The sequence below is a fragment of the Chrysemys picta genome, chromosome 5 (genome assembly GCF_011386835.1).
Source record: "Chrysemys picta bellii isolate R12L10 chromosome 5, ASM1138683v2, whole genome shotgun sequence".
NCBI lineage: Eukaryota > Metazoa > Chordata > Testudines > Emydidae > Chrysemys > Chrysemys picta.
In genome coordinates, this window is record NC_088795.1 from 132,750,132 (window position 1) to 132,777,334 (window position 27,203).

At 45.5% G+C, this 27,203-nt stretch overlaps 1 pseudogene; it reads right to left on the minus strand.

Annotated features, from left to right (window-relative positions):
- Positions 1-542: 542 nt before the first annotated feature.
- On the minus strand, positions 543-26,470 carry LOC135984081 (uncharacterized; annotated as a pseudogene).
- Positions 26,471-27,203: the final 733 nt, after the last annotated feature.

The window sequence follows — 27,203 nt, forward strand, 5'->3', positions numbered from 1 at the left end:
GTGGATCCTTTTCCCCTTCCACACACTCACAGGACACTGCAGATGAGCTCGTGTGTGTGGGGGTGTCACAGTTTGTTGCTAATGTAGTCCAGCAGCTAATAACTCTGCCCTCAGGTCAAAGGTGGAGCAGGCAAAGAATCATGCCTCAATGGTGCCCCAGAGGTGCAAGGCCTCCTGGGATGTGGCAGACTACACACTGCTCCCTCTCAGGACTGTGATGATGTTCGTCCATCGTTATCGATGAAGACCTCAACAACTCATTCTTTCGATGACCGGGCTCTGTGCGTCCGGAGATGACTGATCAGTCCGATTCGGGCATGGAACGTCCTGTCACATTTCGGGCAGACATATAATGGCACTGTCGATGGTGTATGAGCAGCTCTGGACTTGCGCAGCTCACGCTTTTTTTCAGCCTCAGCAATACGCCTCGCCTCAGAGGTATTACTGCCTGTGTGAATGAGGCTGTGCCATGCTGAACGGTTCAGTGCGAAGGTTTCCCATGTGGCGGTGTTGATCTCGAAGGACTTCAAAGAGTGCTTCAGCGTGTCCTTGAACTGCTTCTTTTGTCCTCCATGGGAGCGCTTTCCCTGAGTGAGTTCTCCATAGAAGAGCTGTTTAGGAATGCGTTCATCTGACATTCTCACAACATGTCCGGCCCACCTGGTCTGGGCTCTCATCAGCAATGTGTAAACTGATGGCAGACTGGCTCTAGTAAGGACATCAATATCGGGCACTTTGTTCTGCCATCTGATTTTTAGAAGCTTTCGCAGACAAGAAATGTGGAAATGATTGAGCCTTCGTGCATGACTCCGATAGACAGTCCACGTCTCGCAGGCGTACAGCAGAGTTGGAAGCACCACTGCTCGGTAGACCTTCAGCTTCGTTGGTAGGCTGATCCCTCGACGTTCCAAACATTGGAGCACAATCGGCCAAATGCAGAGCTGACTTTAGCAATTCTGCAGTTTACTTCATCATCGATTAACACTGCTCGGGAAAGGGTACTGCCCAGGTACGTGAAGTGGTCCACTGTCTAAAGTCTCTGTCCATTTACAGTGATGGACGGGTCTGAGTACGAAGCGTGGGGAGCTGGCTGGTGCATGACCTCAGTCTTCTTGATGTTAATGGTGAGACCGAAGTTGTTGCATGCAGTTGAAAACTTGTCCATACTGGCTTGCATTTCTGGCTCTGTACTAGCATTCAGAGCACAATCATCGGCAAAGAGAAAGTCTCGAAGTACAGTTTCCTTCACCTTGGTGATGGCACGCAGTCACCTCAGATTAAATAGTTTCCCGTCAGTTCTATACTTCAGGCCTACTCCTTCAGTGCAGTGTTGAAAGGCATCAGTCAAAGTGGCAGAGAATATCATGCTGAACAAAGTGAGTGCTAAAACACACCCTTGCTTGACGCCGTTGGTGACTGGGAAGGCCTCAGATGTTTCACCATCATCCAGGACACGAGCCATCATACCATGATGAAATTGACGTACCATTCGTATAAATCTATCTGGACAGCCAAATTTCATCATGATCCTCCACAGGCCCTGGCAACTGACAGAGTCAAATGTTTTCGTGAGGTCCACAAAAGTTGTGTAGAGTTCACGATTCTGCTCTTGACATTTCTCCTGTAGCTGACGCACAGTGAAGATCATGTCAATAGTCCCACGTCCCTTGCGGAAGCCATGCTGTGATTCTGGCAGTAAGCCCTTCTCCAGGTGAGTGAGCAATCGGTTCAACAGAACCCGTGCAAGAACTTTCCCTGCTGTAGAAAGCAGCGATATTCCACGGTGATTGTCACATACCTGGCGATTGCCCTTCCTCTTATAGAGGTGCAAGATGAACGCATCTCTAAATTCTTGTGGAATGGTTCCCTGCTTCCAGAAGGACTGAAACAGCTCAGTGAGTTTCCGTAGCAGCACGAGTCCACTTACTTTGTACACCTCTGCTGGTATGGCATCTGACCCTGGGGCTTTGCCACATGACAGCTGATTGATAGCTTTCTTCACTTCGTCCTCTTCTGGTGAAGCATCCATGGAGTCATTGACTGCAACCTGGGGCATCTTGTCAATGGCCTCATCATTGATGACTGAGGGGTGATTGAGAATTGCTTCAAAGTGTTCAGCCCATCTCTGGAGAATCTGCGTCTTCTCTGTAAGGAGCACAGTACCATCAGAGTTCAGGAGGGGAAAGCTCCCAGAAGACTGTGGACCATAGAGTGTGTTAAGGGCTTCATAAAACTGCTTATAGTCATTCCTGTCCGCATATGCCTGTATTTCATCTGCTTTGGCGCTCAGCCACAAGTCCCGCATTTTGCGCAGTCGGTTCTGTACTGTTCTGCGAGTGTTGATAAAGGCGGTCTTCTTTGCCGCTGAGGATGGATCGTTTTGATATGCACGATGCAGGCAGTGCTTCTCAGTAAGTAAGGCCTGGATTTCTGCATCATTTTCATCAAACCAGGCTTCCCACCTGCACGTAGAGGGCCCCAATACCTTCAATGCAGCTGTATGGACAGTGTTGCGGAATCGCTCCCAGTCTTTCTCAGCGTCATCCTCAATACGAAGATCAGCAAGTTCATTCTCTAGGTCTTCTGCTAGATTTTCAGTGATGCGGCTGTTCTTCAGCTTCGACACGTTGATCCTTTTGAGAGCCTTACAGCCTTGTGGTCGTCTCTTTGGCATGATACGGAGCTTCATTTTGGATACTATGAGCCTATGATCCGTCCAACAGTCAGTGCCACACAAAGCTTTTGTAACCCTGACATCTTGTCTATCCCTTCTCCTGATGATGACATAATCGATCAAATGCCAGTGCTTGGAACGGGGATGCATCCACGAAGTCCTGTTACGGGTAGGAAGGCGGAAGACCGTATTGCTGATCAGAAGGTCATGTGCTGCACAAGTTTTCAGCAGTAACAGACCATTGCTGTTACACTTTCCCACTCCATTTTTCCCGATGACTCCTTCCCAGGCTGCGGCATCGCATCCGACTCTTGCGTTAAAATCGCCAAGCAGAATCAGCTTGTCTGTGCGGTGCACTGACGATAGCAGAGTATCTAGTTCTTCATAGAATTTATCCTTCACATCCTCTGGGTTGGTCATTGTAGGAGCATATGCGCTGATCAAAGTAGCTTGTTTTCCTTTTTGAAGCAGAAGCTGCATTGTCATGAGCCGGTCATTCATACCCTTGGGGGAACTGGCAAGTTTCCGAACAAGATGATTCTTGATGGCGAAGCCAACTCCAGATTCGCGACGCTCATCACTGCTGCGGCCACTCCAGAAGAATGTATAGCCACCGCCTGACTCGGATAGCTGTCCTTCACTAGCAAGGCGAATTTCACTAAGGACTGCAATGTCAATGTTGTAGCGTGTGAGCTCTCTAGCAACAGGTGCTGTTCTTCTCTTCGGTCTGTCTGCTGTGATGTTGTCCAGTAACGTGTGCACATTCCATGTGCCAATAGTGATCGGTGTTACTCTAAGTTTTGTTTTTGTTTTTGTTCGACCGCTTTAATGGGATCCGCGCCAGCCGCGATATGCTGGCAAGGGTAAGCTGAAGCAGGCAATATTTAGGGCACCTTTTCTAGCCCCCTCCTCGTTCTACGGAGGTGAGCAGTGCAATCCTGATAGGGCTGCTCAGTCGCTCAAGAAGATGCCGAGCTCCACCGCTGCTTCGGTCATGAGGAACGACCATTATGCCTGAGCCGCCTATGTGCAGGTCTGTGGCTACAACTGCCAGTGTATCCACACCTGCTGCTTCGTCACTCGCCACAGGACTTGATATGATGTAATATGATATGATATGATGTCGAGACTTGCACGTGAATTGGATTAAAATGAGGGAGAGTTGCGCAACGTCAGCCTCACTCTCTCTTCCCAGTTCCTATCTGTATCCAGTGGCAGGATGGAAGTCGAGATGGCTGGAGATAGGGCAGGGTGCAGTGGATGACCAAGACGCCTATGTGTCTTGTCGTGCTCTTAAGCGTTCCACAACGCTTGCTGTCACCGCCTTCCTGACCATTAAACCAGGTTGAACCAGGTTGCCTCAGTCAGCCGGATCCAGCCTTCGCAGGCAATGGGTAGACAGGCCCTAACTCACCAAGAGTCTCATACTCATCAGCTACCCTCACCTGGTTTAGCCTGCCAGTCGAGTCGGTCTCCGGGGTGTGGCCGCTGTCGCGTGCTGACAGCTACTTGGAGCCACAGGTGAGAGCTGGATGTCAAGAGGGGACCAAAGTGGATGAGCTAATCCTAGGAGTACGACTGCTCCCCCATCAGAGGTACTACCCCTCCCTGACAACCCCATACACACCGGACTGTGCCTAATATGCCTGTAAAGGAACAAATCAACCGGTCACCCTGGTGTTATAACAATTGGAGGAGACAAGAAGAAGGTAATTCAAGGATACTGCCACCTTAATGAATGCACAGGCTGGTGCCTGCTGCAGCAACATTTAAAGATAGAAACCGGCAAGCAGCAATAGGATGAAGAGATGGCTATCAACATGGAACTCACTTCTCTGGAGGAGAGGGGAGATGCAAGCATGAACTGCAATGAAGATAGCAATCTGACAGCTTTAACATCTACAAGTGAATATTCTCAAGCTATTTTAAACAACATTCAGCCTTCCATTTATCAACACTCAGAAGTAATAAAGGTTGCCACTCATCCGGGGGCTCAATATCAGGTAGACAATCTGACTACAACAAAGACTTTAGCTTCAAAGGACTTAAAAGATAGATAAAAATTGAATGCCATTTCCAGCACAGGCAAGAAGGTTAAGTTTATAATGCTTAATAACATCCCCAGTTGGAATCATGTCAGAGTGAAGGGATAGTACGAAGGAGGGAACCTTTGGGAATTCAGACTGATTGCCCCATTGTAGTAGAGAGAAATCTATTTGCAGAGACAAATTGATCTTGCCAGCTAGATAGAGACACGGATCTTAAATGATGTAACCGTGCCTCTGATCATCTGAATCACATGTTGCTCTCCTGTGGCAGCCAAGGAAATAGTGACTCCCTTTTTCCCCAGATCAATAAAATTGTTTGTCAAGACTATCATTCTTACTGGTACCACACATCTCCTGGGCACTATGAGAGGGTCTAACGTTAATCTGATAAAAATAGCTGATGCAGGTAATGAGCAACCTTTGCTGCCAACTCTCATGATGGTTGGTATTTTCTTCTAAAAGCTCCAACTCCTGAAGTCACTTATTTTTAATGGAAGCTGATGTTCCCATATACTTACATAAGTTTCTAGTTCTTATGTTATGCAGTGTAGTTGTAGCTATGTCGGTCCCAGGATATTAGGGAGACAAGGTGGGTGAGGTAATATTTATTATTGGACCAACTTCTGTTCGTGAGAGAAACAAGCTTGTCTCTCTAGCTCGTATGGTGGCAGATAGGAGCTTGAAAATGTAGTCCTAAAGGCTCAAAACCCAGAAGGCAAATAAAATGACCGCCCCTCCCCACACACCCCCACATCCCCCCCACACCTTTTTGTTTTGGTTTGGTTTGGGGACCTTAGAATGCAATATGTAGAAATGTTCAAGAAAATCTGTCAATTTTTTTTTTTTTGGACAGAAAATGTCTATTAGGTTAGACAAAAACCCGTCAGGAATGGTCTAGATAATACTTAGTCCTGACATGAGTGCAGGGGACTGGACTAGATGACCTCTCAAGATCCCTTCCAGTCCTATGATTCTATGATTCCATTTTGTCAAAATGGAAATGTCTGCAGGAAAAAGTCCCATTCTAACCAAACTTAAAAACCAAAACTATTTTGGTAACTGAAAATGGAGATTTTTCAGTTTAAAAAGGTTTTCAGTTTTTCCTTGAAAACATTAAAATTTCCATAGGAAAATTCTGACAAATAAAAATGTGTTGATAATTGTCTGAATATTTCACGGTGGGGGGGGGGGAGGAGGGAACATTGCCTAACCATTTATAACACTGCAGTTTTTGGTACTGTGGTCTGTCGGGGTACATCTACACAACAGCTGGGAACCACAATTCCCAGATGAGATGGAAATAGGTGTGCTACCTATGCTTAAACAATTCCCTAAAAGTAGCAATGGGGCCACAGTGGTGTGAGTGGCAGCTCGGGCTAGCCACCTAAATACATGCTCACATTTTTTTGGAGGAATTGTACTCAGACAGCATGCCCCATGTGTAGCCCGGGTTACACTGGTAATTTGAGTATCCTAGCTTGAGTAAAACTGTAGAACTAGCGCATGTATATTTACTCAACACAGGAATCACACATCCCAGCTGCTGTATAGACATACCCTGAGAGACACTTAAATCCCCTATCCCTTTAAATACAATGTAGTCAAAGAGTATAGAGATCTATGGTAACCCACCTAGGCTCACACTTAATATATTGGCTAGATTTGCCGAACAGAAATGTTTTGAAATATAGCTAAAAAGATTCATTCTTCAAAGCATCATGTCATGATTGCATCACTGTCTGTCCTATCTTCTAGGAGCAGGCAGACATTCACCACTGATGTAAGTATAAGAGTTTCCCTCTTTCATACTCTTCCTTCGGGGGGAGGGATAGTTCAGTGGTTTGAGCATTAGCCTGCTAAACCCACAGTTGTGAGTTCAATCCTTGAGGGGGCCACTTAGGGATCTGGGGCAAAATCAGTATTTGGGTCCTGCCTAGTGAAGGCAGGGGGCTGGACTCAACGACCTTTCAAGGTCCCTTGCAGTTCTAGGAGATGGGATATCTACATTCCTTTCAACTCTCCTGCCTGCTATTGACAAAGATCATCTGCCTGGGCCAACCTCACTGGTTCCTTGTAAATTTCTTCCTCTTCAGCTCCTTGAGGAGCCTGGAATCACATATGCTATGAGCTCAGGGACACAATTATATCAGTCCTATGCCCCAGATATTCCTACAGACCAGGCTAATTTGCTTTGCCCATCCCAACCTACTAAAAATGGATCCATAATTAATGATGCTTTAGTGAAGTCATTTGTCTGTAGGTAGCAGGCTTCCCGCTTTCCCTTTTGTGGGGTCACAAAACAAGTCACTTGTCACCAGAAATGGGCACCAACCAAAACCCCAGATCCCAAAACCCCTTCACTTTGCATCTCACTCTGAACTCCTTGGCTCACGGCCACAGCTGTTAGATGCAGCTGTCTCCCATACACCTAATGAAGGGTTTCTTGCAGCTGTGTAAATGGCAGCCGTTTCTGTTTACATTTTTATTTGTCTAAAGGCAGGTTGATTCTGTACCAGCCTTCATTTTAGTTTGGAGCTCTAGCTTTGATCAAATGCGGAAGCTCAAGGCAAAACTCAATTAAAACGCAAACCTAATTTCTTGCTGAAATGACTGAGTTTTACATTGATTTGACATCAAGCCACAAGCTGGACCAGAAAAAAAGCAGGGCTCATGTTGACTCAAAGCCAGAGCCACAGCTGCTATAAATCAGCATAGCTCAATGGGCAGAAGAAAGTATTTTGAAGAGTTTGCAACCATGGTACAGTCTCCAGTGATTACAGGTTCACACTCGCATTTGGTTAGTTTGTTCCATAGTCTAGGAGTACTCTCGGATTCCTTGTTGATACCTGTGATGCTGAGCTCTCATACGGCAGCACCCACAAGTAATACTTTCTGCCATCTCCTTTTGGCTAGAAGCCTCCATCCCATCCTGCTGGATGATGACCTGGCCTCAGTTATTCACACCTTTCTTACTTCTCAGCTGGACTACAGGATGCTGTATACCTGGGCATGAGGAAATAAAGCTGCAGCACATCTCCTCAGCAACACAGGCTGCCACAACCTCATCAAGCCTGTCCTCCACCCTCTACACTGACTTCCCATACAATTTTGAATCTGGTGAAGGTCTCTCTCCTTGTCTTCAAAGCATTTCATGATCTGTTTCCAGGTATCTAAAAGACCACCTAAAACTCTGAGATGAAGACTGTGATTAGCATCTTTGCTCCTCTGGCCCAGTGGAACTCTCTACTGTAAGGCTATGTCTACACTTAACACCACTGGTGGCGGCATGTCGTGTATGTGTAGCTACACATTGCGGTGAAAAGCAGACTGCATCCACACTGTTGTGTGGAGCTCCACACATTAGTGAAAGGCTCTGGCAGAGGAGAGGCAGCAGGAAAGGCTCAAGGAAAAGCTCTGGTAGGGAGAAGGAAGTGGGGAAAGGCTCGTCCTGAGTCTTTCCCTGTTGGGAGACTCTTTTCCTGAGGAGAGGAAAGTCTCTAGTGGAGGGGAAGAGGCAAGACAGTACCCTGCTAAATCAGCAGTGTAGATGGAAGAGCGGGGAGTAGAGAGCATGTAGTCTATGTACTCATATACATACCTACACCCTTCAGGTGTGTCTTTACTCTACTTGTCTAAGCTGTGCTCACTAGCTACATGGGTTATGCAGGTACATATACTACACATCGCTGAAAGAGGTGTGCAGTGCCGACGGTGCCTAAGGATAAAGATCGTCTGAGGGAGACAGAACCTTTTTTGGGGGCCAGCCCAAGATTGTGGAATGAACTCCCCCAGGAACTAAGGGCCATCACAAACCTCCATCCAAGAGGAGCACAAGATAACAATGATACGGTGCAGGTCAGCATGAAAAGCAGTGGTCTTAGCACACCCACTCCCTAACCATTATTGAGTATCTTCATGGAATCACGAGAGAGGAGAATTTTAATATGCATTTAAGGATAACAATGTGGGACTAACAATGAGTTCTACGTGCATAATAAAAAAAATCAAGTCAGCTGAGTTTCAGGTTTGTGGGGGGAAAACAAAAAAATTATATAGAAGACAGTTAAATGTTCTTCCATCCCCCACCACAACTCCTACATTCAAATGACTTAATATTTTATTTCTAAGGGGAAACCAGAAAATTACAAAAGCATGTCAATAATATAATGAGTTATATTTATAAGCATCTTTTGTGCCAAGTCACTCACGGCTCTATACAGACAATTAATATTAAATTATAATCATACACAAATGTTATAAATGTACATTATAAATTAACCAGAAAAAAATCCAACTGCCAACATAACACTGAATATACACAAACATGGGATTATTAAATGCAAATTAACGCAACATGATAAATTGTCCACATGTCCTACTACGATGTTAGGGTTTTTTAAGATGCCTGCAATAGGTTTTTTTGTGTTTTCATTTATTTAACATTTTTCTGCTTATGTTTCTACATCAAAAGTGGGATTTTCAAAAGTGTCAAAGAGAGTGGAGAGAAGGTTCAAAAAAAGCTCCTGGGAGGAGTTGCTAGCACTTTGAAGGACAGGATTAGAATTCAAAACGACCTTGATAAATTGGAGAATTGGTATGAAATCAACAAGCTGAAATTCAGTAAAGACAAGTGCAAAGTACTCACTTAGGAAGGACAATCAAATGCACAGCTACACAATGGGGAATAACTGTCTAGGCAGTTTTCACAAATTGAATATGAGTCAACAATGTAATGCAGTTGCAAAAAAGAATAATACAATTCTGGGGTGTGTTACCCAGAGTGTTGTATGTAAGACTAGAGGAAACTGTCCTGCTCTACTTGGCCTTAGTGAGACCTCCATGCCACACACTTTAAGAAGAAGGTGGACAAATTGGAGAGTCCAGAGAAGAGCTACAACAATTATAAAAGCTTTAGCAAGTCTGACCTATTAGGAAAGGTGAAAAAAACTAGGCATGAAAATCTTTTCAGCTCATTGTCATATCAACCCATGACTTTACCAGCAGCTTTGAAGACTCCACATCACAGCTCTTTTAGACTGATACAAACTGGATTGTTTATTTGCCTTCAAGTTTTGCTGATTTTTATAAACAGTTTTATGCAAATGGCTGAGTTGCACTTTTATTACATTGGACAATTTAAGGTATGTCTATACTGCGCCCTTATTTTAGCAGTGTGTAGAATACCTACACCTAGAGCACCCCTAGCATGGGTATAAATAGCAGTCAAGCCAGTAAAGACATGCCTGATGTGTGTGGATATATACCCAAGTTGTGCCTCCCTGTCTACACTGGTATGTTTAGCAGTGCAGTGTCCTGCTGCCTCCACACTTTGAAGGCTTTCCACTGCCCAGGAAAAGCAGTTACCCCACTCCTGCCTTGGAGGGGGAAGGGCCTAGCTGCCTGGGGGCAAGGGCAAGGGCAGCTCCAGCTCCAGCCTGGCAACTCACCAGGCTGAGGCCTTGTTAAAGGCCTAAGGAGGCACTGGGGCTGCAAAGGTGCAACTTGGGGATAGGCAGAGGCAGCTGGTCTAACCCCCTTGCCAATTATGAGTGGCCATTACAGACTGCAATCTGCCCCAGAGAAAGGAGGCTAGATAATGACTGGTAGTAGCCACTGAGGTGAGGTGGGCATAGGAGGAGGGGGTTCCCCTGGGAGGGAGACCCAGAGTATAGAGGTACTGCGGTGGGGCAGCACCCCAAGGAAAGGGGCACTGTGGTCTGGGAGGGACATGGGGACTGTGGCAGGTGAGATACTGGCCAGCAGGGGGTGCTCTGAGGCTGAGGAGCTAATTTCCGAGGCAACCAGCAGGAGGCACTGTAGCGGGGAGTGCTTAACTTGCTACACTCCCCCAGCAGGGAAAGACTCTGGCAGTGGGGAAAAGCTCTGCTAGCTCTCCCATGCCAGAACCTTTCCTCTCCTCAGTGAAAGGCTCTGGCAGCATGAAGCTGCTGAAGCTTTTCCCCTCCCTCTCCCCCTGCCAGGGCCTTTCCCTGCCACATGGAGCTACATACTGCAGTATGGACACATCAGGGTTTTCACTGGGGCGTGTGGCTACACATACCATACACTACACTGGTGTGTAGTGTAGATGTAGCCTTAGAGTACAGGTCTCCTGCACAACACCACTGTAAAGCTTACTTCAGCCATGTTTCATGGATATCTTGTTCCAACCTATGATTCTGCTATCTGCTTTATCCATGAGTTCTTAAAGATTTTCACTAAAGACAGAGAAAAAATGCTGATTACCTTTCAGATGCCATTTGGTTGTGGTAAATAGCTGAGGTCATCACTCAATATGACAAAGTTAGACATACAATTTAGTCTCTGACAAGAGGTGAAACCCAACGTGGGAACACTGATTATGAAAGGCTTTTAAAAAGAGAACGCTTTTAATGACAGGCCCTCTTTTTTTCTCTTCCTGCTCCCTTTGTTTTTCTTTTGTGCACCCCGCTTCATTTTCTGAGCCTAAAATTGCATTGTAAACTCCAAGCTGTTCTTGTCCTTGTATACAGGAACAGAGGGACTGATGGATACACTTGTTCTATTTTGTTTCATCTTCGAAAACAAAAGGCCTGAATGAAGACTGTTCTCACACAGATTAAAAAGAGAAAGAGAGAGAAACAAGGCACAACAGCTTTAAAGTCTTGTTGAGAGTGTAAGAAAATTGTGTTACTACTTAGAGAAGGGAGAAAGAAAGCTGTCAGAGTGGAGAGAAAACAGACGTGCTGTCTGTGTTCAATGATAAACTTCCTTTTGAAAAGAGAATCGAAACTGCAGTGCAGCCCTCAAGGCAAAAAGATTTTGATTGGAACTTTGAACTTGTGAAGAAAATTCACCTCTCACAAGGCAAATGATAAGCTTCAAGCACCAGAGCTGGGAAGGAACTTGAACTCTTAATTTGCACATTGATCACAGGAAATATTTTAGAAGTATCAGCAGCTGTTGGAGTGTGTTGAAGAACTAGTCTATTATCTCTGCAGACCTGGGTTCAAGTCATTTTACACATCACAAATAAAAAGGAATTTGGAGGCCTTTTCCTAATGCCCATTTGTCTACAAAAGTTTGGCACCAGTGGAAATTTCCACACAAGAGAGGAGCAGGGCTAGAATAACAGGGAGTGTCACAGGCCAGGGATGAGTTGGGTGGAGGAAAAGATTAGGGTTGGAAGAGACCTCAGGAGGTCATCTAGTCCAACCCCCTGCTCAAAGCAGAACCAACCCCAACTAAATCATCCCAGCCAGGGCTTTGTCAAGCTGGGCCTTAAAAACCTCTAAGGATGGAGATTCCACCACCTTCCTAGCTAACATTCCATGGCTTCACCACCCTCCTAGTGAAATAGATTTCCTAATATCCAACCTAGACCTCCCCACTGCAACTTGAGACCATTGCTACTTGTTCCGTCATCTGCCACCACTGAGAACAGCCGAGCTCCATCCTCTTTGGAACCCCCCTTCAGGTAGTTGAAGGCTGCTATCAAATCCTCCCTCACTCTTCTCTTCTGCAGACTAAACAAGCCCAATTCCCTCAGTCTTTCCTCGTAAGTCATGTGCCCAAGCCCCCTGATAATTTTCGTTGCCCTCCGCTGGACTCCTTCCAATTTGTCCACATCCTTTCTGTAGTGAGGGGCCCAAAACTGGACCCTGCTGCTCTTCTCTTAGGATATATTGGTGTTTTACTGCAAGGAATTAAAAAGGGGCAGCATATGGTTGTGCTGCTTCACAAGTAAACTAGGGCCCATTTGTGACTCAGTTGCAATTCTGTGTTTGATTTTCTACTCCCATACTCCACCGTAGTGTGGTCAGTCCTACACCCCAAGCAAATCCATTCCCTTTATGTGTTCACTCAGCTATGCCGGCTATTGTTTTAGGAGTAGGAGCCCAGGCTTCACCTACTGCCCACCCATGCAGCCATCCTACAAAGTCTTCTCTCTGACAACACTGCAACCTGCATTCTGAGTAGCCCACACAGAGGAAGAAGAGGATGCCTTATGTCCCTTATGCTACCTGTGCTAGTGCATGATGGACGGCACAATTGTTCCCTAAATGAGAAGTCTCACTGACACCAATGAATTGATTCATGTGAAAAGCGCTAGAGTTGGGACTTTTCCTGATAAAACTGAATAGAAATTTAAGGGCTTTTAGAACTATATTATAGAAGTCAGTAGAGAGTTAGATTCCTGTTTTTGGATTCTATGGGATGTAATTTTATAAATTAACTGATTTTCTATTAAATTATCTTATGGGTTGTTAAAGTGATTTTTATGGAACCCTCTTACATTTCAACAGAATCTTAATTGTTTTTTATTCCTACTAACTCCAATAGGACTCTTGCAGGAGGGTCTACAGCCCCTATCTTTATTATATCTTCCAGTATTGAAGAACTATTGCCCCCCCAATCCCCTCCTCCCCAACAATAGGAACAAGTCAAGTTTCATAGATGGTAAAAAAAAAATCTGTAAAGAGTTAAAAAAAACTCTTCATAAGCTTTCTCTCCTACCATGCCACTTGTAACCAATTTCTGATCCACCTGTTGATAGACACCAGGTACCAGTGAATATCCAATAATTTATACTTGTTATTGAAAGATTGACACTGATATCTGAAAAAGTGCAAAATGGGCGCTACATAGCAGATGAGCATGCTTTGCCCCATGTTAGGTGAATGGCTGAAGTGACCCCAGAAAGAATACGGTTGCAGCAGATTAAACAGAGTTTAATCATGTTTACTGAAGAGGGAAAAAAATATTAGCCCATCAGCAAATAAAGGGTTATGTACAGCAGTAACAAAATAAATGGATCAATAGGCAAAAGTCAGGAATCCTACTGAGAAAAACAGCAAGCTCAATACAAATAAAGTGCACCCTCCTTTGATCTGCAAACAGTAATAAACTCATCCAGGCCAAAGAGACTGTACAGAAGCATTCAAATTGGCAAGCAAAAGCCAAATTCTGAGACCTATTAGTTAGCCAGTTTTTAATCCATTTAAAGTGTCATATTAATTTTTATATCATTCCAGTAGTTTAATCAATTAACCAATCAATCAAGGTGTCAATTTATATCAAACAATACCTTGCACAGACGAGGTGACACATAGAAGGGGAGGGATTTGCTTGGAGAGTAGGACTCATGCATGCCAATGGAGTATGAGGGTATGTCTACACTACGAGAGTAGTTCGATTTTACTTAAATCGAATTTTTGGAATCGATATTGCAAATTCGAACATGTGTGTCCACACTAAGGACAGTAATTCGACTTTGTGAGTCCACACTAACAGGGAAAGCATCGACATTGGAAGCGGTGCACTGTGGGCAGCTATCCCACAGTTCCCGCAGTCCCCGCTGCCCATTGGAATTCTGGGTGGAGCCGCCAATGCCTTCTGGGTAAAAAAATGTGTCGAGGGTGCTTTTGGGTAACTGTCGTCATCCGTCCATCACTCCCGCCCTCCCTCCCTGAAAGCGCTGGCGGGAAATCAGTTCGCGCACTTTTCTAGTCAGTGACAGCGCGGACGCCACAGCACTGCGAGCATGGAGCCTGCTGTGACCATCGCTGCAGTTGTGGCCGTTCTCAACACCTCGCAGCTTATCATCCACCTTTCCCAGAGGCAGATGCAGATAAGTCAGGCGAGGAGGCTACGGCACCGCGTGAGGGCCTGAAGTCTGAGAGTAGCACAGACCTCTCAGAAAGCACGGGACCCAGCGCCGAGGACATCACGGTGGCAATGGGTCATGTTGATGCCGTGGAACGGCGATTCTGGGCCCGGGAAACAAGCACGGACTGTTGGGACCGCATAGTGCTGCAGGTCTGGGATGAATCCCAGTGGCTGCGAAATTTTCGCATGCGTAAGGGAACTTTCCTTGAACTTTGTGAGTTGCTGTCCCCTGCCCTGAAGCGCAATGACACCCGGATGCGAGCAGCCCTGACTGTCCAGAAGCGAGCCCTCTGGAAGCTTGCAACGCCAGACAGCTACCGGTCAGTCGCGAACCACTTTGGCGTGGGCAAATCTACCGTGGGGGTTGTTGTGATGCAAGTAGCCAAGGCAATCGTTGATGTACTGCTGTCAAAGGTAGTGACCCTGGGAAACATGGAGGTGATCATAGATGGCTTCGCAGCGATGGGATTCCCAAACTGCGGTGGGGCCATAGATGGAACTCACATCCCTATCCTGGCACCGGACCACCAGGCCAGCCAGTACATTAACAGAAAGGGCTACTTTTCCATGGTGCTGCAAGCACTGGTGGACCACAGGGGACGTTTTACGAACATCTACGTCGGATGGCCGGGCAAGGTTCATGACGCTCGTGTTTTCAGGAACTCTGGTCTGTTTAGACGGCTGCAGGAAGGTACTTACTTCCCGGACCACAAAATAACTCTTGGGGATGTGGAGATGCCTATAGTCATCCTCGGGGACCCAGCCTACCCGCTAATGCCCTGGCTCATGAAGCCCTATACTGGCGCCCTGGACAGTGAAAAAGAACTCTTCAACTACCGGCTGAGCAAGTGCAGAATGGTGGTGGAGTGTGCTTTTGGCCGTCTCAAGGGGAGATGGAGAAGCTTACTGACTCGCTGTGATCTCAGCGAAACCAATATCCCCATTGTTATAGCAGCTTGCTGTGTGTTCCACAATCTCTGTGAGAGCAGGGGGGAGACCTTTATGGCGGGGTGGGGGGTTGAGGCAAATAGCCTGGCTTCTGATTACGCCCAGCCAGACAGCCGGGTGATTAGAAGAGCCCAGTGGGACACGCTGTGCATCCGGGAGGCTTTGAAAGCTAGGTTCCTGAGTGAGCAGGGTAACCTGTGACTTTTAAGTTTGTGTACAGAGAGCTGAACCTGCCCCCGTTTCTTTACCCAGTTAATGTTGACTATCCTCTCCAGTTACATACCCCCTTCCAACACACGTTTAGAAATAAAATCACTTCTACTTTGTTAATGAACACCGTTTTCTTTATTACTGTTTTCGCAGGAATGTTTTAAACCAGGGACGCAGACTGTGGTGGGGAGTGGGTGTAGTGTAGTGACGCAAATGATGCTTCTAAACTCCAGGATTGACAGGCTCCGCAGTGGTGGACTGGTTGTTTCAACGGAGCCTGTCACCCCTCCTGATTGGGACTGTGTGTATGGGGGGGCTATGTGACTTTGTGGCAGGGGGAGGACGGTTACAGATCCCCTGCTGCGTGGCTCTGTGATCCAGGATAAGGACCGCCGCATAAGATCTGTAACTGCCCTCCCCCGCCACAAGTCACAGAGCAACCCACCCCCCACCACAGAACATGAAAAACACCTCCCAGACTGACCAGGTAACTAGTGACTGCACTGTGTATGTTGGACCTGCCCCCGCCTATGTACCCTGCTAAAGGTGATTGTCCTGTCCAATTACCAACCCCCTTCCCCCTCTCCTCCAAAAGAACATGATGGAAACAGTAATTAACAGAAACATATTTTTTATTAGCAACTACACATGAAACTGGGAGGTGAAACTTGGACGGGGGCTTGTGTGAGGCGGGAAGGAAAGAACTTGTCAAATTTTGGGGAATGAGAGCCTTCTACTACTAGAGCTGTCTGCAGGGGTGGAGTGAGAGTTTGCACGGACTCTGCCGCCCCTCCTTCTTTGCACTTTGGATGAGGGGGGTATGGGACTTGGTGGCGGGGGAGGGCGGTTACAGATAGACTGCAGCGGAGCTCTGTCCTCCTGCCTCCGTTCCTGCAGAACATCCACAAGGCGCCGGAGCGTGTCCGTTTGCTCCCTCATTAGTCCAAGCAGCGTTTGAGTCGCCTGCTGGTCTTCCTGCTGCCACCTCTCCTCCCGTTCCATGTTGGCTTGGTGCATTCGGGTCAAGTTCTCCCGCCACTGGGTCTGCTGTGCTGCCTGGGCTTCGGAACAGGCCATAAGCTCAGAGAACATGTCCTCCCGTGTCCTCTTCTTCCTACGCCTAATCTGCGCTAGCCTCTGGGAGTGTGATGCCAGGCTAGGTTGTGAGACAGTCGCAGATGTGGCTGTGGGAATGGGAAAAAGGGAGTGAATTCCTCAGAAAGATAAATGTAGTTGTGAACAAAGAATATAGTCTTTCTCTGTGAACAAGACCATGCACAGCACCTATCACATGCACACTCAGGACAAGGTCGAATTCTCGGCCTTCGCATTCAGTGCCTGGGGTCTTGCACTGCAGATCTGAGAAGCGGGGCAGGACACCGGAATTTGTGTAGCAGGCAGACATGGTAAGCTGTAGACTTGTGGCAGCTTAAAACTTTAATAGTAGCACTGGCCTCCTTTCACATTGAAGCAATGCCAGTCCCTGCTGCCGGCAATCCGGCAAGCAGGAACTCTGCCCCTGTCCCACCCCCTCGCGGCTGTCCCTGGGAAAGATCCCTGTATGCTGCCCCTCTCCCGCCTCCACCGCGTGGCTGCAAACCAGCGGTTACAGTTCTGTAAAGGAACGGGCAAGCAGTCCCAACACTAACATTCCCCTACCTAATTCAAAGCAGGTCACCATGAGCGACATCACCCTGATGAGGATCTCAGACAGTGAGAAAGAAAGAAAGAAAGAAAGAAAGAAAGAAAGAAAGAATGCTTCAGGAAAGCCTCCAAAGACCAGGGCCGTATGCCGCCCTGCTCTGCAGGGCAATGATCCCTGAGTACTTGATTGTCTCGTGGCGCGGAAACGTTTCATACTACGGAGGACCCAATAAGGCCGCTCTCCCCAGGAACCTGATGCAAAGGGTTTCCAATTACCTCCAGGAGAGCTTCCTCGAGATGTCCCAGGAGGATTTCTGCTCTATCCCCGGACATATAGACCGCATTTTACTGTAGCTGCACTGGCAGGGACTAAACAGTAGAGCAGCTTGGGCAGAACAATCATGCTAAACCGGACACTGTTAGATTTTTTTTCAATAGTTGCACTGCCCAGGACTGAAACGTTAAGCGCCTAGGGCAAACTAATCATGAGAAACCCATTGTTATTACTCTTAATATTCCTGTTCTGTTAAAAATAAATGTTTAGATCTTTAAAACACTTACTGGCTGATCCTTCCCCAGATTCGGTGTCCAGGTTAACGGCTGGGGACGGTTGGTAGGGGATCTCTGTAAGGGTGATGAAGAGATCCTGGCTGTCGGGGAAATCAGCGTTGTAAGCGCTGTCGACTGCCTCGTCCTCCTCATCTCCTTCCTCATCTTCCCCGTCCGCTAACATGTCCGAGGAACCGGCCGTGGACAATATCCCATCCTCTGAGTCCACGGTCAGTGGTGGGGTAGTGGTGGCGGCCGCACCTAGGATGGAATGCAGTGCCTCGTAGAAACGGGATGTCTGGGGATGGGATCCGGAGCGTCCGTTTGCCTCTTTGGTCTTCTGGTAGCCTTGTCTCAGCTCCTTGATTTTCACGCGGCACTGCGTTGCATCCCGGCTGTATCCTCTCTCTGACATGTCTTTAGAGATCTTCTCATAGATCTTTGCATTCCGTCTTTTGGATCGCAGCTCGGAAAGCACGGACTCATCGCCCCACACAGCGATCAGATCCAAGACTTCCCGATCAGTCCATGCTGGGGCCCTCTTTCTATTCTGAGATTGCACGGCCATCACTGCTGGAGAGCTCTGCATCGTTGCCAGTGCTGCTGAGCTCACCACGATGTCCAAACAGGAAATGAGATTCAAACTGTCTAGACAGGAAAAGGAATTCAAATTTTCCCGGGGCTTTTCCTGTGTGGCTGGTCAGAGCATCCGAGCTCGGACTGCTGTCCAGAGCGTCAACAGAGTGGTGCACTGTGGGATAGCTCCCGGAGCTCTTAGTGTCGATTTTCATCCACACCTAGCCTAATTCAACATGGCCATGTCGAATTTAGCGCTACTCCCATCGTCGGGGAGGAGTACAGAAGTCGAATTTAAGAGACCTCTATGTCGAACTAAATAGCTTCGCGGTGTGAACGGGTGCAGGGTTAATTCGATGTAACGGCGCTAACTTCGACATAAACGCCTAGTGTAGACCAGGCCTGAGGGTAGAAAATCAGGAATGGTATAGCAACTGAGTCACAAAATGGTCCCTACTTGCTTGTGAAGCAGCACAACCACATATTGCCCCTTACTCATGGATTAAAGGACAGCGATGCACTTCATACAAATCAACATGAATTTATTAAAAATGGATCTTGTCAAACTAACTTGATATCTTTTTTTGATGATATTACAAGTTTGGTTGATAAAGGAAATAGCGTTGATGTAATATACTTAGACTTCTCTAAGGCGTTTGACTTCAGTCTAGAAGAGAAAGGTACAGCATGAACCAATGAAGCTAGACAAATTCAGATTGTAAATAAGGCATAACTTTTTAACAGTGAGCATTATTAGCTAATGGAACAATTTATCTATGGTCATGGTGGATTCTCCATCATTGACCATTTTTAAATCAAGATTGGATGTATTTCTAAAAGACTTGCTCTAGGAAATATTTTGAGGGAGTTCAATGGCCTTTGTTATTCAGGAGCTCAGACTGGATGATCACAATAGTCCCTTCTGGTCCTGGAATCTATGAATTAATAACCACTTTGTTCTCAGAAGGGGATGCCCTAGTGTCCACTTTTCAAAAGGTAGAGTAACTGAATTTGGAAGACGAGGTAGATAAGGAGCAGCAGGAAGAAGAGCTATCAAAGAAAGTTCATAGACATTTAATGTCAGAAGACACCATTGTGGTCATCTTGTCTGACCTCCTGCAGAACACAGACCACAGAACCTCACCCAAGAATTTCTGCATCAAGCCCTTAACTTCTGTTTGAGCTATAAAGTATCTTTTAGAAAGATATCCAGGCTTGATTTAAAGACTTCAAATTCTGACCCATAGGCACGTGTCTAAGAATTGTGCCACTTCCAACAACATAGTTAATCTCTTACACAATTAGAGCTGGTCACTTTTTAATTTTGCAAAAAATCAAAATAATTTTAGCACCTCTTACTTATTTAATCATGAAATTTCTTTATCTTTATTTTTTCATTTTTGAAACAAATATTTTTAAATCTTTTTCAGCTTAGTGACATGATGGGATTTTGTTTTTAAAAAATCAACATTTTAATAAGTTTTTTTGACACATTTTGAAAACAAGAAACACAAATAAATTCTATTAAAACTGATGTAAAAGGGGGCATTTCTCAACCAAAAACACTTTAGAACAGTGCTAAACAAAACTTTTCCCCGATATAATGAGAAATCCATTGGTATGTCCTACAGAGCTCTGCCATTCCAAACATACCACAGATCAATGATAATATGAACACCTGGGGGGCGGGGGCGGGGTAGGCTTGGTGGTGGGAATGCAACACAGTTCCTCAATAGCAAAACAATTAGATAAATCTCTGAAACAAGTAAGAAATACTTGTTTTATGTACAGGTAAAATGTGAGGGTTAAGGGTAAGTCAATGGTATTTCTATTCATAAGGATGGTGGTTGTTGTTTTTAAAGTCATCCCAGCCAAAATGGCAGGAGTGGGTTCTTAGAAGGATCAGAATGAACATGTGAGTGGCTTGGCAAACAGGTTGGTTTATGCACAGAGGCAGCATGGTAACAAGCAATGATGTGGGAAAAAGGCAACAAAGGAGACGCTGATAACAGATCAGAAAGGTATGAATGATGCCTTGGAACCAATGCATTGGAAAACCAGAGAAGAGATCTGTCACCATTCTAGCAGGAGTTCAATCCAAAATGACAGTATTTAGCTAATCTTGTAATGTCCTGTGCTTTGCACCAAAGTTTCACAAGACCACAGCTGTTCTGATGAGACTTTGATTATATCTAGATCACATTCAAAAATAGGCCACTTCTGGTTTTAGGATCCAACCTCTAGCCAAAGCTGGAGGGGGTGGGGTCAGTAGTTCAAATCTTTCCCTGCTCCTCCCAAAATCTAGAGAAGTTTGGACTAAGGATTTCATTCATTCCTACACAGCAGGAAACTGTGACTGAGGCTACGTCCTCACTACGGGGGAGCGGGAGGGGGTCGATTTAAGATACGCAAATTCAGCTACGCGAATAGCATAGCTGAATTCGACGTATCGGAGCCGACTTACCCCGCTGTGAGGATGGCGGGAAATCGACCTCCGCGGCTCCCCCGTCAACGGCACTTACTCCTACCTGCCCTAGTGGAGTACAAGCACCGATTCGGAGATCGAATGTTACGTCCCGACGAGACGCGATAATTCGATCCCTGAGAGATCGATTTCTACCCGCCGATTCAGGCGGGTAGTGTAGACGTAGCCTTAGTGATCTCCCATCTACTGATGCCAGCAGAGCCTACTTAGCTGGTGAGATCATAGCAAAAGGTGGTGTGTCTGTGCATATTTATAAGTATTCTCTGGGGAAAAAATGTTCACTATTGCCGTTTAGTAATTGGTCTGTTGCTTCAGAACTCTAAAGAGAGAGAATTAGTTGGACATGCTGCTGAATTACTGACAATGCACACATCACTGAGCGAAAACCTCTCTGACTTCTTACTTTGAAGAGCTTAGAGAGAATAATTATCTAATTTACAGCCACTGCAGAAAATGACTGTAATAAATGAAGGTCCTGATTTAGAACGGAATGCATCATATGTCTAGTCCAAAATACATTTAATTCTATGGGGGTGGGTGGGGGAATGGGGATGCAATTTACAAAGAAAAAAATCAACATGCAGTAGAGATGCTATGAATAAAGCCCTGAGATGTGCTATGTGTTTAAAAATATCTCCACAATGAATATACAGAGAGAGACTACAGAACCAAACCCATAGAGGAACCAATTTTATCGCTTGGGTTCATTTCTACCAGTTAATGGAATCTGAAAAAATCTTTCAGGCTCACCTAATTTTAATGGTCCACTCATTTACATCTGAATTCTATCACAGGACTTAACATTCATCTAATCTATTTATTAATAAAGATCAGTATATTGTAATGATACGATGTAGAAATCACAGAAATAATAATTAAAAAAAACAGAGAGGACCAACTCAATCAATAATTGTCTCCCTGTACTCACAAGAAATGTATCGTATGGAATATGCCCGATTCATGAAGCAGGACAATTCCTTTCCATACCCAGATTTTGTAATCTGCATGATTACAGTATAGTATAGGTGAGCTGTGTATGTTTAACCACTGTATGGTAAAGTCTCTAAACTAATCTAAACCTTGATAGAACATTGGTATCCAAGTAAGTGTCCAATTTATCTTGAATTCTGGCAATATGCATAAATATCACATGTTCATAAATCTGAGGGCCTGATTCTGCTGTCACAGAGCAGATAATCTGTGCATGACTCTTACATGATCTAGAATAGAATAATCGTTAAGAACCAATCATATAATATCTGTGACTTTAAATGCAGGGATGAACCATTTTCCAGTCAGTACCTCCAGCCACTCATACAACATGCCAAAGCATGTATGGATGATGGGGAGTGTTTCATTAGCAAAGAGTGAGGCTGAATACAGGTTAAGTTGAACAAGTGGAACTTTATTAAACACTGTGCACTGCTCTTACCATGTGGCAGAGTTGCTTCCAGAGTTGCTTCCATGGAGACAATGGATTTCAGGAAGGCGGATTTTGATAAGCTCAGAGAGCTGATAGGTAAGGTCCCATGGAAATCAAGACTGAGGGGAAAAACAACTGAGGAGAGTTGGCAGTTTTTCAAAGGGACACTATTAAGGGCAGTTTTTCAAAGGGACACTATTAAGGGCCCAAAAGCAAGCTATTCCGCTGGTTAGGAAAGATAGAAAATGTGGCAAAAGACCACCTTGGCTTAACCACGAGATCTTGCATGATCTAAAAAATAAAAAGGAGTCATATAAAAAATGGAAACTAGGACAGATTACAAAGAATGAATATAGGCAAACAACACAGGAATACAGGGGCAAGATTAGAAAGGCAAAAGCACAAAATGAGCTCAAACTAGCTACAGGAATAAAGGGAAATAAGAAGACTTTTTATCAATATATTAGACGCAAGAGGAAGACCAAAGACAGGGTAGGCCCACTGCTCAGTGAACAGGGAGAAACAATAACAGGAAACTTGGAAATGGCAGAGATGCTTAATGACTTCTTTGTTTCCGTCTTCACCGAGAAGGCTGAAGGAATGCCTAACATAGTGAATGCTAATGGGAAGGGAGTAGGTTTAGCAGATAAAATAAAAAAAGAACAAGTTAAAAATCACTTAGAAAAGTTAGATGCCTGCAAGCCACCAGGGCCTGATGAAATGCATCCTAGAATATTCAAGGAGCTAATAGAGGAGGTATCTGAGCCGCTAGCTATTATCTTTGGAAAATCATGGGAGACGGGAGAGATTCCAGAAGACTGGGAAAGGGCAAATATAGTGCCCATCTATAAAAAGGGAAATAAAAACAACCCAGGAAACTACAGACCAGTTAGTTTAACTTCTGTGCCAGGGAAGATAATGGAGCAAGTAATTAAGAAAATCATCTGCAACCACTTGGAAGGTGATAAGGTGATAGGGAATAGCCAGCATGGATTTGTAAAGAACAAATCGTGTCAAACCAATCTGATAGCTTTCTTTGAAAGGATAACGAATATTGTGGATAAGGGAGAAGCTGTGGATGTGGTATACCTAAACTTTAGTAAGGCATTTGATACGGTCTTGCATGATATTCTTATCGATAAACTAGGCAAATACAATTTAGATGGGGCTACTATAAGGTGGGTGCATAACTGGCTGGATAACCGTACTCAGAGAGTTGTTATTAATGGTTCCCAATCCTGCTGGAAAGGCATAACAAGTGGGGTTCTGCAGGGGTCTGTTTTGGGACCGGCTCTGTTCAATATCTTCATTAACAACTTAGATATTGGCATAGAAAGTACGCTTATTAAGTTTTCAGATGATACCAAATTAGGAGGGATTGCAACTGCTTTGGAGGACAGGGTCATAATTCAAAATGATCTGGACAAATTGGAGAAATGGTCTGAGGTAAACAGGATGAAGTTTAACAAAGACAAATGCAAAGTGCTCCACTTAGGAAGGAAAAATCAGTTTCACACATACAGAATGGGAAGAGACTGTCTAGGAAGGAGTACGGCAGAAAGGGATCTAGGGGTTATAGTGGACCACAAGCTAAATATGAGTCAACAGTGTGATGCTGTTGCAAAAAAAGCAAACATGATTCTGGGATGCATTAACAGGTGTGTTGTGAGCAAGACACGAGAAGTCATTCTTCCACTCTACTCTGCGCTGGTTAGGCCTCAACTGGAGTATTGTGTCCAGTTCTGGGCATTGCATTTCAAGAAAGATGTGGAGAAATTGGAGAGGGTCCAGAGAAGAGCAACAAGAATGATTAAAGGTCTTGAGAACATGACCTATGAAGGAAGGCTGAAAGAATTGGGTTTGTTTAGTTTGGAAAAGAGAAGACTGAGAGGGGACATGATAGCAGTTTTCAGGTATCTAAAAGGGTGTCATAAGGAGGAGGGAGAAAACTTGTTCACCTTAGCCTCTAAGGATAGAACAAGAAGCAAGGGGCTTAAACTGCAACAAGGGAGGTTTAGGTTGGACATTAGGAAAAAGTTCCTAACTGTCAGGGTGGTTAAACACTGGAATAAATTGCCTAGGGAGGTTGTGGAATCTCCATCTCTGGAGATATTTAAGAGTAGGTTAGATAAATGTCTATCGGGGATGGTCTAGACAATATTTGTTCCTGCCATGAGGGCAGGTGACTGGGCTCGATGACCTCTCGAGGTCCCTTCCAGTCCTAGAATCCTAGAATCTATGAATTCCTGTTTTCATGGTATTCAGTCAATTACAGCCCCTCCAGAAAACCTGATCCCTCTGATTTCAGTTCCACTGATCATGATACATCTATTTTATTTTACACCTATTTTATCTATTTACATCTATTTTACTAACATTTTAATATACACATTAGAAACAAATTGATACCCAGAACCCACTCCATGTCCCTTCGGCCAGAGTTTGCTAGCACATAGCCATCTTGGAGTCTTGTCTTTATCACGGACTTGTTACAGAGTCTTTGAGATTGTTTGGTCTCCTCAACAAGTGACCACACCAGCAGTGACCTATCTCTGTCTCTCTGTCACCTGTCTCTAAATTTAGCAAACCATCTCTCGGTGGATTCTCCTCCTTCCCTGTGGGGTTGGCCTCCAGATGGTTTTTAGTATCTTAATTCTGTGGTGATCTCTGTAGGTTTTCTCTGGGTGTTGTATCAGCTGACTCATAAGTGTCTCCTGTTCCTTCAGATCACTTGTCCTTCTTGCATAGTCATTTTGTATGGCACAGGTACCAGTACACACCCCATGATGCCTTTAATCCACTTATTCTGGTGTCTCTCTGATGGCTGGATCCTTACAGGAGTGCCTGTCTCCAAGGCCAGTAGGCCCTTGATTGACCCTTTGCATTCTAATGGCTACTTTCTCTAATTGTTGGCCGTCTCTTCTCACGGTGTCTCCGTCCTTCTGGCTGCAACAGGTCTTCCCTCATTAGTAGAAGGGTTTTGGTCTTTCATCCCATCAGTGCCTGTACTGGACTGTTTTGACACCTCTCTGATGGTGTATTCCTATGTGCCAAAAATGCTAATAAGCTGTCTGAACCATAACCAAATCCTTGTGTAACAATCTGTTACCTGATTCCACCTTGCCATTACCATTACTCTGTGGGGAGGAAGTGTGGTGGCCAAACTCCCATTGGCATTCAAATTCCTTGAATTCTTCTAAGGCAAATTGGGGTCCATTGGTGAATGCAGTGTCCAGAATGACACATATTGCAAAATGGACCCTCAGTTTGCCAATCACTGACTTGCTTCTTGCATTAGGCAGGGCATCTACCTCCCAGAAATTTGAATAATAGTGCACTGTAATCAAGAACTGCTTTTCACTGAAAGTAAATAAGTCTACACGCTCCTTTTCCCATGCTTGGATGGGTAGCTCATATGGTAACAGCGTCTCTTTGTGCTGGCAGTTATCACATGACCAGCAGGTGTCTGTCAAGAAAAAGAGTTGTGTATTCATTCATTGTCAGTAAACACTCGGGAGGCCATCTAAGGCGGCTGTCCATGCCAAGGCGGGAGGCATGTACTTTTTGCATAACAACCTTATATAATGAGATGGGAACAACTGCTCTCTGTCCCCCATTCCTGCACACTCAGCTCATCTTTAATTTGAAAATATGGCTCTGCTCCTACCAATGCTTGGCTTTTGTCTTTTGGCCACCCTGCTAGTGTTGCCCTGTTGACTGCATATAGTTGGATGTCCTTTTCTGTAACCTCTTTGATTTTCAACAGTGAAGCTGATGGAAATCAAACTGGGAGATTGAATCCATTAATATGCTGCACTATGTCCTGATCCCCTGCCCCCAACTCACTGATATTTGCTCTGCCCAGGGTGTCAGCTAATGCCAATAATCATCCTGGGTAATATCTGATCTCTACCTGGTAGCACAATGGAGGTACATCACCACAAACTGCAATCTCTTTGGCGCACTAAGAAGGGGGTTTGCCATGATTGTCTCTAGGAGTTTGTGGTCTGATTGCACTATTAGTGGGTAGCCATATATGTACTGAAGGAATCACTCCACTCCAAATACCACAGCCAGAAGCGCCCATTCTATTTGGGCGAACCGAACCCAGTCTCTGACAGGACTTTGCAGGCATAAGTGACTGGCTGTTCCTGGAAAAGGGCAATACCCAATCTTTTCTCCAGTGCATCACATTGTAGTGTCAGTGGCTCTCCTGGCTGGTAGAACTTCAGGACAGGGCACTTCATTTTAATTTGCTTCAACATGTCAAACACTTCCGGATGGGGACCTGCCCAGGCCCACTCAACATCCTGCCTTGTGAGCTGTCTGGGTTCTGCTGCTGCAGCCAGGTGCGATCAGAATTTGGACAGGAAATTTATCATTCCTATGCCATGAGCTGTGCCCCTTCCACAGCCACCGGAGCACGCATGTCTCTGACTGCCTGAGCCTTCTGTGGTCTGCTCAGTCCCTCTGCTGTTAGTAAATGCCCAACTTATGTCACCACATGCTGCTTGAGTTAATTTTTTTCTGTATTTAATTTTATGTTGTAGTTCAGGGATCAGCAACCTTTGGCACGCGGCTCGCCAGGGTAAGTACCCTGGCGGACCGGGCTGGTTTGTTTACCTGCTGTGTCCACAGGTTCAGCCGATCGTGGCTCCCACTGGCCGCGGTTCACTGCTCCAGGCCAATGCGGGCTCTGGGAAGTGGCGGCCAGCAAATCCTCGGCCCAAGCCGCTTCCCCCAGCCTCCATTGGCCTGGACCGGTGAACCGCGGCCAGTGGGAGCCATGATCAGCCGTACCTGCGGACGCAGCAATAAACAAACCGGCCCGGCCCTACAGTGCTTACCTTGGTGGGCCGTGGGCCAAAGGTTGCCGATCCCTGTTCTAGTCCCTGCATCACTGCAGTTTTCTGTCTTGGTCTCATTCAGTTTCTGTATCACTGAATCTTTCACCTACAGTACGGATACTATCTGCAATTTATTTTCACCCCAAGCAGT